Source organism: Chenopodium album, chromosome 2, assembly GCF_948465745.1.
Source record: "Chenopodium album chromosome 2, dcCheAlbu1.1, whole genome shotgun sequence".
Taxonomy (NCBI): domain Eukaryota; kingdom Viridiplantae; phylum Streptophyta; class Magnoliopsida; order Caryophyllales; family Amaranthaceae; genus Chenopodium; species Chenopodium album.
In genome coordinates this window covers 51,302,095-51,319,465 of record NC_137835.1, presented here as the reverse complement: position 1 = coordinate 51,319,465, position 17,371 = coordinate 51,302,095, and positions in this window count along the sequence as shown.

Genomic DNA, 17,371 nt, shown 5'->3' with positions numbered 1-17,371 from the left:
AAAAATACCCTAAACATTTGCCCCTCACAGATGTGACGTGGCACGCCACGTGGCATCTGTGACACATGTCACGCTCTGGTTGGCGGTAATTTCACCGTTACAGAGTAACCGTTCACCTTCCGGGTAAATTATGGAAATGCCCCTAAATTTACCCTCTATATATAGCCGTTTTACCCTCATAATTTTGCACGTTTACAAAAATTTTCTAGAGAGAAAAACTTTGAGAGCAGAAGTCATCCGTTTGAGTCAGACGCGAGCAAGAAAGTTTGTTCTTCAGCGACCCAGCCGGTCCCGCCTACTTTCAGATACCAAATCAAAAGGTACCGTCTCTGTCTCTCTCAACTCTTTTCCTTTTTCACCGCTTGTACATGTTTCTTGCAATAAATGGATGCATCACCAACACACACGGCACAACCTAGGTTAGAGTCCAGCCGGTCACCAGGGTCGGCTGAGTCTAGGACTGGGAGTGCCGGCTTGGGGTGTTGGGACCACCCTTTGCCATGGATTCCGACCAGTTATGTGTCTGTGCAGGACACCATGGCTCGGACAATGCAGACGGCCACGGATCCAAATTACAGTAGCGAAGGCTCAGGCGGCCAAACGCCTGAGGGAGAAACGTCTGGTCAGGGAGACCAGACGGCTCTGGAGAGATCCCTTCCGCGCGCCCCTTCAACCCCTGCTGACTCTTTCTTGGAAGAGTGCGACCAAGGCGGCGACGAGGCCGCCTCTGCCCCCATGGACCAAAGTGAGGGGGAGACGGAGAGTGACAGCTCCGCCTCTACCTCTGAGAGCAGCGATGACTTGCCCCCTCTTCCGGATAGCGAGGAGGAAGAAAAGAAAAAGTGGAGTGAGAAGGACGATCCCCTCAGCATCCACGTCTCCTCCAAGGACCGGATCCAAATGGGGGAGAACTTAGAGAATTTTAAGAAAATGCACCCGCTAGGAGACGGGTATAAGATCCAGGTGCCGCCTGAGCTGGGCACCATCGCCTGGGGGGATGATCAACAGAACGCCAACAACTATTTTGGTTGTTATGAGGCGGCGTTCAAAGCCGGCCTTCGCTTCCCCCTTCACCAGGCGGTGAAGGCAATTTTGAGAGGCTACGGCCTTGGGGTCTGGCAAGTTACCCCCAACTCCTGGACCAATATTCTGGGGTATGTTGCCGCCTGCGAGTTACAGGGGCTTAACCCCGGCTGGGAGGCTTTTGCAAGCATGCACTACCTCAGCAGAAGCCCAGGCGGCTGGAGGGCGTGGTACACTCTAACCACGCAGCCGCAATATATGATGACCTTGGACAAGGTCTCCAAGTTTGATGGCTGGAAGCACAGGTTCTACCTGATGTCAGCCCCAACTAGACGGGAAAACTATGAATTCCGTCTGTACAATAAGAAGCCTGACTTGTTGGGCAGGAAGTGCGCTCTTCCCCAGATCCCAGAGGAAGACTTTGACAAAATAATCGAGGCAGACTTTTTCGGCCTCACAGACGCAACTCTGTCAACCGGGGAAACAATAAAAGTCCCTAAGAATTGGATTCCCAAGAGCGCCTAGTTCAGGGATGAATGTTTACTGGCCGCCTGCGGGCTAGGGCACATGTTTAATAAACGTATGCGCCTGAGTTCACATCGTCTGTAGTATTTTCTTATCGGAATTGATTTATGATTTTGACCAATCTCTTTCTTTTTGCAGAAGAAGCACTAAACATGTTGCAGTCGGAGAAAACTCCCAAGCGGTCTTCTGCGACCATCCGCAAAGATCTTGCGGAGAAAGCTGCGGCCGAGCTCAGGGCCAAGGTATTGAGCGCCTGACACTTTCTTAAGTTTATTTTAAAAACCATCTTGCCCGGATACTAACTTTGACTTGTTTATTTTCGCTAGACTTGCATCACAGGGGGGAGAAGTTGGGAAATTGTTTGAGAAGAATCTCAAACGGGCTAGAGAGGAGGCCCCAGCCGTTCTCAACAAAATAAAAAAGTCCGCCTCTGCGTCAACTCCTGGCGCCTCAGCCGGGTCTAAGACGATACGGGTATCGGGGTGACTCGAGAAGGTAGGCGGCAACCTGGGCCTTGATCTTGTCAAGCCCTTATCAGCAGCCGCGGGGTTCACCACGCCTGCAAGCGGTTCCCGCTTGGCCGGCTCTGAAGGTAAGAACCCTTTTGAATCCCCGCTTGAGCTGGGGTGGCCTTTACGGGTGAAATCTCACTCCCAACAGACATCATCCTCAGACGGTCGGCAACAAATAGGTGCTGCCTTAGTTTCGCACTCATCACGTATTGATTGTGGTGCAGATCAATCTCCCCGGTGGCCAGACATCCAGAAGCACGCCAAGGCCATGCTGGAAGCCGTCCAGAAGAGGGATAAGGACAATATCCCTGGGATAGAAACGTTCAATCTTGAACGCATTCTATCCCTTCTGGCTGAGGTAAGAAACTTGTCAATTCAATTTTATTTTTCCAAGTGTTTTATCCCGCCTGCAATTCTTATACCGCCTGCTTTTTTGCAGGCCATGCTGCGGGTGGACGGGCTCAAATGTCCTTATTCCCGCAAACGGGAAGAGGTAAAAAAGGGCCAAGAAGTTCGCCATAGACGCTGATAATATTGCTTTACACTCGACTATCGTAAATGAACTTGAAACTAAAGCAATAATTGTGACACAGGCGTCTCAAATCCAGCAGCTGGAGCTAGATCTGAAGGCGGCCGACCAGCGGGCTACGGACGCTGAGACGGCCAAGAAGGCTGCTGAGGCGCTCAAGGAAGCCCAGGCGGACCTTGGCAAACTGAAGACCAAGGTTGAGAGGCTGGAGAAGGATGCTGTGATGCAAGTCTAAGCATGGAGAACTTCGAAGATTTGCTTATCATGCATCAAGATAACTTGTCCCTAAACATTGATTCAAGCCAAGCATTGCATGGACACTTTCTTGGATATCAAAGCAAAGCCACGGTTTGCTTAGTGGCTTTTCTTGGATTCTAGTTCACTTTCTTGAACTTTCTTGAATTTTCTTTACTTAGATTTTGCTTACAAGTTTTTACCTTTCACTTGAAAGGGTTTTTCTTGGTTCAAGCATTAGGATCTTTAATCTTTATTTAATTCTTTAATTTTTATTTATTTATTTATTTAGTTGCTTTAAAAATCAGTTAGTTAGCAAAATAAATCAGTTTGGTGTATGCTTGTGCGCCAAGGTGCTTGCTCTTCAAGCAAGTTAGAATTCTAGTTTAATTAGGATTGAATTAGGGACTTGTCCTAATCTTCCTAGGTAAACTAAGTCTTATAAATAGGGCTGTAAACACACAAATAAATATACATAGATTAATATTCAGATTTATTTCTTAAGTTGCATACTTGAGTTTTGGTTGATTGCGATCAATTGCTGTTTTGCTTGTTTTAGTTAAAACATTCGTTTGGATTGATTAATTAGGTGGATTCTTAATTGATTAATCTTAGTTTTTGTTTAATTCTTGGTGGATTTCCTGTATAGAATTAGACTTAAACATATCCCTTGTGTTTTGTTGATTTTCGGATCAATAATTCACATCATCTTTGGTATCAGAGCCAGGTTTGCGCAACTTCGACAAAAATTAAACTGGGAACAATTGGCGTGGAATTTTTGCGTGATTCTTTTTGCATTGAACTCTAAAAACGTCCAGATATCACCATATAAAATTTCATAATTTTTAGTTGAGTAACGCGTTCTACACAGCCTCAAACTTTTGGTGTTTGTGCACTGATTTGCGGATGGGAGTCCGGTTTTTGTGTTGCCTAGTTTTCCTTCAAGGTTCGATCTTTTAATCAAGATTTTTGCATAAACTGACTTGGTTTGTGTAGGAATCATGAGTGACGAAGAGGTCCCACAAGTTCCAAGGGGATTAACCTTAGAACAAGCTCAAAATCTTAGAAGAGATAGGCGAATTGACGAGTTGGCAGCAAGGATGGATGAGATATTAAAAAGGCTTGATACTCGTGCTGGAGATTCTTCAAGGAAAGGGAATTCTAACCCTAATTCTGGTTCAAGTGAGGAAGAACAACCAAGGAGGAACCCAAGGAGGCCACGAAATAATTATTCCTCAAGTGATGAATCACCAAGGCCTAGGAGAAGAGATAGACCAAAGGATGATGATAGGAACCTTAGATTAGATCTTCCCGAATTCAATGGGAGTATGAATGAACCTGAAAAATACCTTGAGTGGATTAGAAGGGCCGAGACACTATTTGATTACAAGGAGTATAATGAAAGGAAAAGATGCAAATTGGCTGAATTGAAACTGACCGGTTATGCTAGTCTTTGGTATGATAATCTAAAGAAGAAGAGGCATAAGGAGGGGCGTGCAAGAATCTCAACTTGGGAACAACTCAAGAAGCACATGAAAAAAAGGTTCGTACCTAGTGATTATATTCAAGATGTTTATCTTAAGATGCAACTTTTTAAACAAAATTCTATGACTGTTGAGAATTATATTGGTGAATTTGAAAAGTTATGCATGCTATGTGGCTTAGAAGAGATTGTTGAGCATAAGATTGCTAGATTTATTTCGGGGTTGAATGATAATATTGCTGAAAAAGTTGAATTGCAACAATATTGGTCCTTTGAGGATGTTTGCAAGGTAGCTTTGAAAGTTGAAAAACAGATAAAGGGGAAGAAAGGGACGTACACTAAGTCCTTTGTAAAGGGTTTCACTAAACCTTTTGAGAAGAACAGCTTGGAGAAAAGTGGTTCTAGTTCGAACTACAAGGAGACTAAATCAAAATTTGAAGCTCCTAAAAAGCTTGTTGAAGATAGGAAGTGCTTCAAGTGTGGTAGTGTTGGTCACATTGCAACTAATTGTCCATCAAAAAGAGTAATGACTGCTCAAGAGTGGGAACAAGAACAAGCTAAGTGTGAGCAGGGTAGTGACTATGAAGAAAAGAACGAAGAGGAAAACTTTGAAGAAGAGGAGGGGCATGTTGACGAAATTGATCCCGAGACTCATGGTCAAAGTTTAGTTCTAAGAAGGGCACTACACTCTAAAACCGTACCTATGGAAAACAATCAAAGGGAGAAAATCTTTCTTACAAGGTGCAAGGTAGAAGATAGGTTGTGTGACATGATCATAGACACGGGGAGTTGCACTAATGTGGTATCTACTACTTTGGTAGACAAATTGAAGTGGCCAATTACTGAACATCCAAGCCCTTATAAGCTTCATTGGCTTAATAATTCGAGTGATGTTAAGGTAACTAAACAAGCCTTAATCTCCTTTTCAATTGGTAAATTTCATGATAAAGTTTTGTGTGATGTTTGTCCTATGGATGCTTGTCATATACTATTAGGCCGTCCTTGGCAATATGATAGATTTGTGAAGTTTGATGGAAGGACTAATGTGTATGTTGTGAGAAAAGGAGAAAAAGAGAGACCGGTTGCTTTAAAACCTTTGATAAGCAACAAGTCTTCTAATGTTACCTCTAATTCGAAGAATTCTTATTTGATTAGTGAGAGGGAATTAGAAAAAGAAATTTGCAGCAACAATGTGGTATATATACTTGTTTCTAATGAGATTCGAATTGATCAAGATAAACAAGCAAAGAGGCCGTATGAATTGGAATCTGTTTTAGAAGAATTCAAGGATGTCTTTCCTAAGGAATTACCTCCGGGACTACCTCCTATTCGTGGGATAGAGCATCAAATTGACTTGATTCCGGGAGCACCCTTACCTAATAAGGCAGCCTATAGAAGTAATCCGGAAGAAACAAAGGAGATGCAAAGGCAAATTGAAGAGCTTATGACTAGAGGATACGTGAGGGAAAGTATGAGCCCTTGTGCCGTGCCTACTTTACTTGTCCCAAAGAAAGATGGGAGTTGGCGCATGTGTATTGATAGTAGGAGTGTGAATAACATCACTATCAAATACCGATTTCCTATTCCAAGATTAGATGATCTACTTGATGAACTACATGGTTCAAAGTTGTTTTCTATGGATTTTATTGTGGGATTGCCGAGAACACAACGGGGGAAAGACTCTATTATGGTTGTTGTGGATAGGTTTTCTAAGATGGCTCATTTTGTTCCTTGTCACAAAGTGGATGATGCTATGAAAGTGGCGGAATTATACTTCAAAGAGATTGTTAGATTGCATGGAATTCCGAAAACTATTGTGAGTGGTCGAGATACAAAGTTCATGAGTTTCTTTTGGAAGTCTCTATGGAAGCTTGTGGGAACTAAATTGCTCTTTAGTACATCTTACCATCCACAAACTGATGGACAAACTGAGGTTACTAATCGTACTCTTGGTGCGCTTTTGCGTGGGTTAGTGAGTAAGACACAAAAGGATTGGGACATCAAGTTAGCTCATGCGGAGTTTGCTTATAATAGATCACCTACATATGCTACCAAACATAGTCCTTTTGAGGTAGTTTATGGAGTCAATCCGAAACTTCCAATTGATCTTGTTCCATTGCCTAAGGGTGAGTTAATTCACAAAGATGCCGAGTCTAAGTTGAAGAGTATGCTGAAATTACATGCTCAAGTTCGAACAAGAATAGAGAAAGTAAATGACATGTACAAAGCTAGAGCAAACAAGCATAGAAAGCAACAAGGTTACAATGTTGGAGACTTGGTATGGTTACATTTGAGAAAGGAAAGATTTCCAGGAAAACGCAAGAATAAGTTGATGCCTAGAAGTGAAGGTCCTTTCAAGATTATTGAGAAGATCAATGACAATGCTTATAAGTTAGAACTTCCGGGAGAATATGGAGTTAGTGCTACATTCAATGTTGGCGATTTGGCTAAGTATATTCCTGATGAAGAACTTCGAGATTTGAGGACAAATTCTTTCGAAGAAGAGGAGGATGATGCAAGTCTAAGCATGGAGAACTTCGAAGATTTGCTTATCATGCATCAAGATAACTTGTCCCTAAACATTGATTCAAGCCAAGCATTGCATGGACACTTTCTTGGATATCAAAGCAAAGCCACGGTTTGCTTAGTGGCTTTTCTTGGATTCTAGTTCACTTTCTTGAACTTTCTTGAATTTTCTTTACTTAGATTTTGCTTACAAGTTTTTACCTTTCACTTGAAAGGGTTTTTCTTGGTTCAAGCATTAGGATCTTTAATCTTTATTTAATTCTTTAATTTTTATTTATTTATTTATTTAGTTGCTTTAAAAATCAGTTAGTTAGCAAAATAAATCAGTTTGGTGTATGCTTGTGCGCCAAGGTGCTTGCTCTTCAAGCAAGTTAGAATTCTAGTTTAATTAGGATTGAATTAGGGACTTGTCCTAATCTTCCTAGGTAAACTAAGTCTTATAAATAGGGCTGTAAACACACAAATAAATATACATAGATTAATATTCAGATTTATTTCTTAAGTTGCATACTTGAGTTTTGGTTGATTGCGATCAATTGCTGTTTTGCTTGTTTTAGTTAAAACATTCGTTTGGATTGATTAATTAGGTGGATTCTTAATTGATTAATCTTAGTTTTTGTTTAATTCTTGGTGGATTTCCTGTATAGAATTAGACTTAAACATATCCCTTGTGTTTTGTTGATTTTCGGATCAATAATTCACATCATGCTGCTAAAGCTCAGAAAAACTTTGCAGCAACCCTGGAGGCGGAGCAAAACCGCCTTGTTGCTGAGAGTGATGCTGACAACGACGCCCGTATGAAGATTGCTTGGCTGCCTTGTACCCAGACGCGAATTATAGCATCTATGCCGAGTACGTGGTGTACTTGAGAGAGCAAGGCGAGCCAGAGCCTGCCTCCTTTGAAGCCTGGCTCAACAACAATGAGCCGACCGCGCCTGAGCTTCCTGGTCCCGGTGAAGCGCACCAAATTCTCTCAGATGATGAGGAGAAGGGGGAGGACCAGGAGGCTCCGTCTGCAGGCCAGAAGTGACCCCTCAGCGGCAGTATGCCAATCTTTGCTTTCTTTTAATTCTTTTTATTCAGCGGTTATATGCCAAAACTTGCTTTTTCCGGCCTGCGTGTCGAGTATCCTTGTATTTACCGGTTGTGGAGCTGTGTTAATTAACAATTTCTTTATCTCCCGGACGGGGTCCGGTTAACATTTTAATCGACTACAACCGTTTGGTTGGGTGGACTTTATGAATTGCACCGACTAAGTCGGTTTTGATCATTTTGCATTTGAATTTTTTTTTTTTGCAAATTTTTATTTTTGCCTAACTTGTCAAAAGCATGCGGCGGTTTCCTGCCTTACTAGTCAATAGTCTGGCTGTCCTTGCCCCTGGACGGCTGTGTGATTGGTTTCAAGTGGAGCTGGTTGATTGACTTGAAAACGTCTGATGCTGCGAAGAGCATGATATGTTTGTAAGTCAATCAATCACAGTAGTGATTGCCCCAAACCAAGTGCACAGCCGTACACCAACAGGCGTTTCGGTCACTACACAGACAGCGTATGCCCGTCTTGGTAGTGAATTCATAGCCATTGAACTCTTTTGCCCCAATTGGGGTGAGAGGTGCAATTTTTGGAATAAATAACCTAAGTGAGTACTTCAGCCGGTGACCGACTGATGCCTATGGTCATCCGGTATCTAGGAACTTATTCGTTCTTCGTAGGTTATTTTGGTCAGACGGCTATGAGTTGACCAATTTGGTCGTTCAATTTTTGCCGTCTGCATGGATACATAGAACCGACAGATAATCTGTTCTCTGCGACGATTGCACCCGGAGGGGTGTCGCCGGACGCCTTTGTCCATGTTGGGACAGGCGATTTTATAAAAAGAGCAACCATCAGGCCATTTTAGCCTCTGGTCTCGTTTGAGACCGGTTGTGTAGCCACTAAATGTTTTTGTGCTTAGTTTTTAATCAGTATTGAATTTATACTAAGTATCGAACTTAGTTTTTTAGACAAACGGGTGAGTCTGGGTATTACCCAGGCGGATAATCAGGCGGTATCAAACCTAATAAACAAGTGATCTGAGTATTACCCAGGCGGTCTAACTAACGTAACCTTTACTAAGTATCAATCCTAGTTGGGTAAAAGAGAGCCCGCCTGGGTCATACCCGGATGGAGAATCAAAAAATAACACAATTTGCAAACAATGTCTGATTTCATTGATTAGTTCATTTGTTTACAAAAATTTTCTCTCGGAAGTAGTACTTTTTCAGATTGTCTACATTCCAAGTTCTAGGCAGGCGCCTGCCGTCTGGGGTTTCCAGGCGGTAGGTGTCGTCCCTTACTTCTTCATAGATCCGGTAGGGGCCTTCCCAATTTGGTGTTAGCTTTCCTAACTCATTGGCCCTACCGGTTGCCTCCATTTTTCTTAACACTAAGTCGTCAACTTTCAAAGGACGCTTGTGTACTTTTCTGTTGTAGGCTCTAGTCATTCTCAGACGGTAAATCTCATGACGCAAGGCGGCATTGCCCCTGCGTTCTGGGAGTGAATCCAATGCCAGGCGCATTGCTTCCCAGTTTGCCTCCTCATCATACAGCATGACTCTGAGAGTCGGCTCGTAATGTTCGATGGGCAAGACGGCTTCAGCACCGTAAACCATGAGAAATGGGGTTTCACCGGTTGCCCCTTTCGCTGTTGTCCGGATGGCCCATAGGACATGGATTAATTCTTCTGCCCATAAGCCACCGGCTCTTTCTATTTTCTTTTTAATTCCGTCTGAGATGAGTTTGTTGAAAGCTTCAACTTGGCCGTTTGCTTGGGGCCGGCCAACAGATGCAAAATAGCTTGAGATCCCTTGATCTCCCAACCAAGTTTTTAGCTGAGGCGTCTCAAACTGAGGACCATTATCAAACACCATAGACATGGGTACCCCATACCGGGTGATAACATTCTTCCAGATGAAGGAAATGACGTCTGAGGTCTTGATGTTTTTAACCGCCTCAGCCTCAACCCACATGGTGAAATAATCCACAGCCACTAAGATATAGCGCTTTCCGCCTGGAGCAGGCGTGTAAGGACCTAGAATGTCCTACTCCGGCTTCCATCAGATACCCTTGTACAAGAAAGATCAAGAGAAGACGGCCTTCGTCACTGATCAGGGGCTATTCTGTTATACTGTGATGCTGTTTGGCCATTCTAGGTCCTTACACGCTTGCTCCAGGCGGAAAGCGCTATATCTTAGTGGCTGTGGATTATTTCACCAAGTGGGTTGAGGCTGAGGCGGTTAAAAACATCAAGACCTCAGACGTCATTTCCTTCATCTGGAAGAATGTTATCACCCGGTACGGGGTACCCATGTCTATGGTGTTTGATAATGGTCCTCAGTTTGAGACGCCTCAGCTAAACACTTGGTTGGGAGATCAGGGGATCTCAAGTTATTTTGCATCTGTTGGCCGGCCCCAAGCAAACGGCCAAGTTGAAGCTTTCAACAAAATCATCTCAGACGGCATCAAAAAGAAAATACAAAGAGCCGGTGGCTTATGGGCAGAAGAATTCCATGTCCTATGGGCCATCCGGACAACAGCGAAAGGGGCAACCGGTGAAACCCCATTTCTCATGGTTTACGGTGCTGAAGTCGTCTTGCCCATCGAACACTACGAGCCGACTCTCAGAATCATGCTGTATGATGAAGAGGCAAATTGGGAAGCAATGCGCCTGACATTGGATTCACTCCCAGAATGCCGGGGCAATGCCGCCTTGCGTCATGAGATTTACCGTCTGAGAATGACTAGAGCCTACAACAAAAAAGTACACAAGCGTCCTTTGAAAGTTGACGACTTAGTGTTACGAAAAATGGAGGCAACCGGTAGGGCTAATGAGTTAGGAAAGCTAACTCCAAATTGGGAAGACCCCTACCGGATCTATGAAGAAGTAAGAGACGGCACCTACCGCCTGGAAACCCCAGACGGCAGGCGCCTGCCTATAACTTGGAATGTAGACAATCTAAAAAAGTACTACTTCTGAGAATGTAATTCTTTGTAATTCTTTGTAAACAATGATTCAGCCTTTGTTCGCAAAATTGAGTTATCGTTTGATTATCCATCCGGGTAATATCCAGGCGGATTCCCCATCTACCTGACTAAGTTCGATACTTAGTGAAGGTTACATTTGTTTATCCGCCTGGGTAAGGCTCAGATCCCTTGTTTACTTAAGTTGGTGTTGTAGCCAAGCCTAACAACTTGGTTATGGACATTTCTTTGGTTCAAGACGTAGCATCATGTATTGGTGCTATGCATTCTATCCATGGGCAGCAAGATATTCAATCCCTTGAATTTCTTGTTGTTCTTATTAACTAGTTTATTCTAGTTCTTTTTATGCTTTGAATAAATTGTAAACTTTAGTCATTTTAAGTTATATTTTTCTTAGTTCTTTTTAGCTGATTTTAGTTCAAAAAATATTGTCACATTCACACAAAAGTACAAGTGCAAAAGATACATCAAAATGGCAGCCATTTAAGCTTGGAATCCGAAATTCTTTTACAAGGAATTTCAAAGCTTTGACTTGGGAGTTACAATCAGTTTTCAAAGAGGAATTACAAGCCATTACAAGCCTTAACTTCAGCCTTCAAGTGGCCGTTGATATCAGTCAACATTGGAGCATCTTAAGCCTTAATTTCAGCCTTCAATTGGCTGTTTAATTCAGTCAGCTTTTGGAGCAACTAAAGGACGTCCAGGTACACCCTTGTCCACATACATTCAAGCTTATTTCAAGGCTTGAACCAAGGAAGAGTTACACTTCTTTGCTGTTTGAATTTGGGCGTGAATATTGGAGGAAATACATCTCCAACTTGCTGCTTGGATGGGCGTGAATTAAGGGGAGTTACACTCTCTTAATTCTGATTTTATTTCAGCCTTAATTTGGAGGTTATAAGCCACCATTTTCTCTTTGATGTATCTAGTTAAATAAGGCTTCTTTTATTAATGTATCTAGACAACAAAAAGCTGATTTGTACTTAGCTTTAGCTTAGGCGTGTAACAAGTGAGCTAAACAGCCACTTAAATTAGCTTGTACTTAAGGATGCTTGTTTACTATAAATAGCAAGCAAATGTGAATGAAAAAATCAGATTATTCGAACAAACAAACTTTGTGTTTTACACTCGTTTCTTGGATTAGAAACAAACCAGAAATTCTTGGATTTGGAATTTCAATTCCTTTGCTTAGTTAACTAGCTTAGACTACTAGTTGGCTTGTGATCTTAGGAACCCATTTCGTTTCTTAGTGGTGTGACTGTAGCTAAGAAGCTATTTGGTTCATTAGTCTTACTTATCTTGGTTCATCCCTTGTATATTTCGGGTTGATACTCCAAAAATACAACATTTGGCGCTAGAAGGAGGGGGAAGCAAAACAAATACCTAAACACATACCCCAAACACATACCCAAACACAAACCATGTCCAGCGTCCCACCCCCTAATTGGCAAGAATATGTCAATAAGGTTACACAAGAGAAAGAAGATATGGAGCAACGAATGAAATATATGCAAGATCAACTGAAAGATCTTACTATTAAGATGCGCCATAAGAGAGAGGGCTCACCCCTCCAAAGTGATGAAGAATTGAGTGAGTCTAATTTCAATCACAATGATAGGCCTTTTCATGAAAGAGAAAGGTCACGGCCTAATAATGACATAAAAGCAGACATTCCTGAATATGATGGCAAACTCGATGCTGATGAGTTTGTAAAATGGTTAAGAACGGTGGAGAGAGTGTTTGACTATAAGCAAACACCGGAAGAGAAAAAGGTGAAGATTGTGGCCTTGAAGCTACGAAAATATGCCTCAACTTGGTGGGCTAGTGTGTGCGCCAAGAGGGAAAGGCAAGACAAAGAAAAAGTGAGATCATGGGTTAAGATGAAGAAATTGTTGAAACAAAAGTTTCTTCCCACATACTATGTGCAAGAAAACTTTTCAAAATTCCATAACCTTAAGCAAGGTACGAAATCAGTAGAGGAATATGCTAGGGAGTTTGAAGGATTTGTTATGAAGTGTGGAGTAGAGGAAGATGAGCCTCAAACTTTGGTTCGGTTCCTAGGTGGACTTGACCCAAAAATAGCCAATGTGGCCGAACTACACCCTTACACCACCCTTGAAGAGCTCATTATCTTAGCACATAAGATTGAGCAGCAACAAAAAGCAAGAGGCAAAAGTGAATCATCACGTTTTGCATCTCAAACCTCATTTCCCCAAAGAAAGCAAACGTCCAATTTCCCACCTTTCAAACCCACATCCAATCAGCCTACTTCTAAACCACCTTCACAAAACACCCAAAATTCCAACCCAAAACCAGCCCCAAGAAGATGCTTTAGGTGTCAAGGCCTTGGACATATGGCTAGTGATTGTCCAAATAAAAAAATTGTTACTTTGGTAGAGTATGAAGAGGAGAACGAATTAGAGGTTGAAGAGGACAGCAATCTTGAAGAGAATGATGAGTATGCGTGCCTAGGTCCGGATGAAGGAGAATGCTTGGTGGTTCGACGTACGCTTAGCAATATGTTGGACCAAGAAGGGAGCTTGCAACGTGAGGCAATCTTTCACACTCGTTGCACCATTGGTGGAAAGGTATGCACTTTGATTATTGATGGAGGTAGTTGTACCAATGTAGCTTCACAAGTAATGATAGACAAGCTGAAAATGAAAACTATCCCTCATCCTAAACCATATAAAATTCAATGGTTAAGTCATAGTAAAGGGATTCATGTCACACAACAAGTCTTGTTATCATTTAGCATTGGTAAAACTTATGAGGAAGAATTATGGTGTGATGTTGTGCCTATGGATGCATGTCATGTTTTACTTGGTAGACCTTGGTTATTTGATAGGCGTGTGATGCATGATGGTTACAAAAACACCTACTCCTTTTCTAAGGATGGAAAGAAAATTGTCCTTACCCCTTTAATCCTCAAAAATGATCACCCCATATCCACGCCTCCCACTTCCCTCACCACTCTCATAAAATCTGAATTCCATGAATATAGAGTTCACAAACACTTCATTTTGAGCCAACTTGATACCCCCTCTCAACCGGCCAAAGAAGAAAACCACCCATTCCTCACCTCTCTTCTCAAAACCTATTCCCATGTTTTCCCCAAAGATATCCCTCACGGATTACCCCCAAAGCGTGACATCCAACACAAGATTGATCTTGTACCCGGATCCATGCTCCCAAACAAACCAGCCTATAGAACCAATCCCAAAGAAACCGAGGAAATTAGAAGACAAGTGGAGGAACTGTTATCAAAGGGTCTTATTCGTAAGTCTCTTAGTCCATGTGCTTGTCCTACTTTGATTGTACCTAAGAAAAATGGAGAATGGAGAATGTGTGTTGATAGTAGGTCAATCAATAAAATCACTATCAAGTACCGGTTTCCTATTCCAAGGTTGAATGATTTACTTGATGATTTGCATGGTTCTAAAGTGTTCTCTAAAATTGATTTGAGAAGTGGCTATCATCAAATTCGAATTTTCGAAGGAGATGAATGGAAGACCGCTTTCAAGACAAAGGAGGGCCTCTATGAGTGGCTTGTGATGCCATTTGGTTTGTCTAATGCACCATCTACATTTATGCGCCTTATGAATCAGGTTATGCAACCTTTCATGGGTAAATTTGTTGTAGTCTATTTTGATGATATTTTGGTGTATAGTAGGGAAGAAGAAGAGCATGCTATGCATTTGCAACAGGTTTTTGAAGCCCTTGCTCGTGAGCAACTATATGGTAACTTAGAGAAGTGTCATTTTTTCACTTCCCAAGTTATTTTTCTTGGTTTCAAAGTTTCCTCTCAAGGCATAGAAGTTGATGAAAAGAAAGTTGCTGCAATTCGTGAGTGGCCCACGCCACAAACAATTCAACAAGTTCGTAGTTTTCATGGACTTGCTTCTTTCTATAGGAGATTTGTGCGAAATTTTAGTACTCTCATGGCACCTATCACCGAGCTAACTAAAAATCAGAAGTTAGTTTGGAATGATAAGGCTCAAAAGGCCTTTGATGAGGTAAAACATCAACTTACTAGTGCACCTATTCTTTCTTTACCTAACTTTGATGAAGTTTTTGAAGTAGAATGTGATGCTAGTGGAGTTGGTATTGGTGCTGTTTTGTCACAAGTTGGGCGTCCCCTTGCCTACTTTAGTGAAAAACTCAATGAAGCACAACGGAAGTATAGCACCTATGATAAGGAGTTCTTTGCTCTTGTTCGTGCTTTGGACCATTGGAGACATTACCTCATTTCCAAGGAGTTCATCCTTCATTCAGATCATGAAGCTCTCAAATATCTTCAAAGCCAACAAAAACTCCAACCACGCCATGCCAAATGGGTGGAGTATTTGCAAGCTTTTCATTTTGTGATCAAGCATAGGAGAGGCGCCATGAACAAAGGAGCTGATGCACTTTCAAGGAGATACACACTCTTGAATTCTTTCAAGGCAAAAGTGATTAGTGTTGAAGATGTGAAAGCAAGTTACAAAAATGATCATGACTTTGGTGATTTATTTCTAAAATGTTCTAATCATGCTTACAAAGATTATTACATTTTAGATGGCTATTTGTTCAAAGGAAACAGGTTGTGCATTCCAAGATCAAGCCTAAGAGAATCTCTTATCAAAGAGTTTCATGAAGGAGGAATGGCGGGACACTTTGGCATAGAGAAGACTACTCTTCTTGTGCAAGAGTACTTTCATTGGCCTAGATTGGTTCGTGATGTGGAGTTTATTGTGAAAAGATGCGTGGTTTGTCAAAAGGCCAAGAGTCATAGTCTTCCACAAGGCTATCTTTTGCCCTTACCTATTCCGCAAGCTCCATGGGAAGATGTTAGTCTTGATTTCGTTGTGGGACTTCCTATGACCCAACGAAAGAAAGATTCCATTATGGTTGTTGTGGACCGTTTTTCTAAAATGGCTCATTTTATTTCTTGTCATACAACTTATGATGCTACTCATGTTGCTAACTTGTTCTTCAATGATATTGTTCGTTTGCATGGTGTACCTAAATCCATGGTGAGTGATCGTGATCCAAAATTTCTAAGTCATTTTTGGCTTACATTATGGAGAAAGATGGGCACGAAATTGAACTTTAGCACTTCAAGTCATCCTCAAACAGATGGTCAAACCGAAGTGACTAATAGAACTTTGGGATCCTTGTTGCGGTCTTTGGCTACTAAACGTCCCAAGCAATGGGAAGAGATGCTTCCTCATGCGGAGTTTGCTTACAACAGAGTGCCTAGCATGACAATCGGTTTGAGTCCTTTTGAAGTTGTGTATGGATTCAATCCTTGTACTCCTACTGATCTTGCTCCCATTCCCTCACCTAACAAGTTTAGTCATGATGCCGAGGTGCGTGCCAAAGAAATCAAGTCTATGCATGAGCAAGTTCGTTCTCGAATTGAACAAACTAATGCAAAGACTAAAGCCTACTATGACAAAAAGAGAAAGGAGGTCCGTTTTCAACCTGGTGATTTGGTTTGGATTCATCTTCGAAAGGAAAGATTTCCTTCCAAGAGGCGTTCCAAGGTTAGTCCTCGTAGTGATGGTCCATTTGCTATTGTTGAAAAGGTGAATGATAATGCTTACAAAGTTGAGTTGCCCGGAGATTATGGTGTTTCTAGCACCTTTAATGTGGCTGATTTATCACCTTACTATGATGAGTTTGAAGAGTTGCCAAGTTTGAGGGCAAACTCTTTTCAAGAAGGGGGGAATGTTGTAGCCAAGCCTAACAACTTGGTTATGGACATTTCTTTGGTTCAAGACGTAGCATCATGTATTGGTGCTATGCATTCTATCCATGGGCAGCAAGATATTCAATCCCTTGAATTTCTTGTTGTTCTTATTAACTAGTTTATTCTAGTTCTTTTTATGCTTTGAATAAATTGTAAACTTTAGTCATTTTAAGTTATATTTTTCTTAGTTCTTTTTAGCTGATTTTAGTTCAAAAAATATTGTCACATTCACACAAAAGTACAAGTGCAAAAGATACATCAAAATGGCAGCCATTTAAGCTTGGAATCCGAAATTCTTTTACAAGGAATTTCAAAGCTTTGACTTGGGAGTTACAATCAGTTTTCAAAGAGGAATTACAAGCCATTACAAGCCTTAACTTCAGCCTTCAAGTGGCCGTTGATATCAGTCAACATTGGAGCATCTTAAGCCTTAATTTCAGCCTTCAATTGGCTGTTTAATTCAGTCAGCTTTTGGAGCAACTAAAGGACGTCCAGGTACACCCTTGTCCACATACATTCAAGCTTATTTCAAGGCTTGAACCAAGGAAGAGTTACACTTCTTTGCTGTTTGAATTTGGGCGTGAATATTGGAGGAAATACATCTCCAACTTGCTGCTTGGATGGGCGTGAATTAAGGGGAGTTACACTCTCTTAATTCTGATTTTATTTCAGCCTTAATTTGGAGGTTATAAGCCACCATTTTCTCTTTGATGTATCTAGTTAAATAAGGCTTCTTTTATTAATGTATCTAGACAACAAAAAGCTGATTTGTACTTAGCTTTAGCTT